The following is a 2,356-nucleotide window of genomic DNA, read 5'->3' on the forward strand; positions in this document are numbered from 1 at the left end:
CTCACTTGATCATTGTTTAACCTCACTTATCGTTATTATGACTGCTGAGCTAGTTAGCTCACTCTTGCGAATTTTTATGTATTTACAGTTAAAAAGGGGTTACGGTTGATAGCGAGGTTCCCAGTTCAATGTACGAGCTAGGATTCAGATTGAGTTGGTTCGAGCTAGCAAAGCTTATGGAGGTAGTAAGATAGTAAGATTGTAAGAATAATTTATTATCAATTTAAGTTAAATGAGTTGGATTTGGTACGTGTAATAAAAATTAAGGTGTGGCTGTTTTCATACTTTAACCTGTTGCGATCCGTGGTTTTGTGAAGCAGGGTCATTATAATAATATCTCTTTTATAGAATTATATATTGTGTATGTGTGTGTGGACCCCAAACTCTGACCGGGTTGGAGGACGTCACAGGTGGTATCAGAGCTACAGATTATAAGTCACTGAAACAAGCCTAGATTGTGGGATTGGGTTAGAGGGTTAGGATTAGGATTAGGAAATAGAAAGATAAGATGTTGTGAGGTTGATGCGATTGTGAGTAGGGTCTCTGGTACGGTTCGTATTGGATTTGGGATTCTTAACTTGCGACGTGATTCCAGGACAACAGCAATGGCGGATCCTGGTTTTCCTGTATCATCTGATCGTGTGGAGCTTTCCCTTCGAGGATCATCATCTTCTCTCAGATTTGATTTGCACCTTGTTCCTCCATCAGTATTAATGGTACTATCTTACCTTCTGTATAATAGTTGCACTTCTTCAGCTATTATACCATCTCTTGATAGAGACTATCTATTTAAGAACCTCCATCTGTTTATTCTTGTTTTACTGGACATTCGGCTGTGAGTGTATCTCTTTAGGTCTTTATTAAGGCTTTATTTAGGGCCCAGATTACCTACTGGGCTTAAAAATTTACAATAGTCAAAAGCCATAGTTAAGTTTAACCTGATTTTCTTCTCGTTTGGGGGAAAAAGTTGGAATGTGACGGGATAAGGGGTTGAATGTCATTTAATTTTCATGGACAAGTATTTGTAATTATTAATTTGTATTAGGATTGTCTTTTTATGTCAATATAATGTTTAGAATAAGTGTATTCTTATAATATATAACTTATAATTCGGAATTATTTTAAAATTTAGGACTTAAAAAAAACATTTTTTAAAAAAATACTATATCCATCTCAAAATAATAGTTTTGTTTTGAGTTTTTCAGTCAAATTGACCAAATTTTGATCAGAAATTACACATATTTTATAATTAATAAATTAGAAAAAACTATATCATATACAAGTACAGAAGCTTCTAGAATCAGAGTACTCATCTGAAGAACTCAAAGGTCATCGAATAATCTCAAAAATAATTTAATATGATGAAATTCTTAAACAAAAATCCTATATTTGATTAAAAAATATTTATTGTTTAAGATTTTTTTAATTTTCAAAATTTTAATTTTACAAAAATTTAAAATGATTAAACTATATAAAATGTATGTCTAAATATGTAAATTAAATAAAAATATTACATTTTATATTTTAAGGAAATAAATGACTAAAATGTTAAAGTTATTGTATTTGCTTTGAAATATATCTTTTTTAAATCTCAAAAAATAATTTAATATAATACAACGCTTAACGTGGTGTTGCACATCACAACACAAAATTTTTACCAAAACAGTACATTTATGTTTAATGCAATATTTTGACTAGTGTTGGAGAAGATTACGCAAAAACCATACCTAACAGAACGCTTTTCTTGCAACACTCAAAAAAAGCATAGCATTGAGCATTATGGCGTAGTGTCCTCTCAGGTGCCCACTCTGTTAGGCGTAGGGAATTTATCATTAAGTGATGTATCGAGGTTATTACTCTAAAGGCTGAACCAAGGTCTGCCCACCAGTATATTATGCACGGATTCTTGATCCAACACTTTAAATTTTATCATTGAGTAATGGACATAGCTCCTTCCCCAAGTGTGACAGGAAGTCTACTCGAACCCATAACCTTACTGCTTCCCCGGTTAAAACCATAGACATGCGCATCTTTAAAATTCATATCAATATATGGGAAACCCAATTTCTTGTACGTGCTATAGTACAAGATTTCGCAGAGCTTCCGTTGTCCAGGAAGACTTGATGCACATTCATAATCCAATAAGTATAGTTATCACCAACACGTCGTTATGAAGATGATGCACCCATCTTGACCTCTTTCCCTGAAGAATATCAACAGACCCCTTTAAATATTTTCGGAGGTCTATCATCCAAGCTATGAATGCTGGTGAGTGGTTGATGTCGTGCCTCTCTAGCGTTCCTCTCCAATGCCGATTACTATTACCGATAAACAGATGTCCCCCAAAATTACCCTA

The sequence above is a fragment of the Apium graveolens genome, chromosome 8, assembly GCF_009905375.1.
Source record: "Apium graveolens cultivar Ventura chromosome 8, ASM990537v1, whole genome shotgun sequence".
Lineage (NCBI taxonomy): Eukaryota > Viridiplantae > Streptophyta > Magnoliopsida > Apiales > Apiaceae > Apium > Apium graveolens.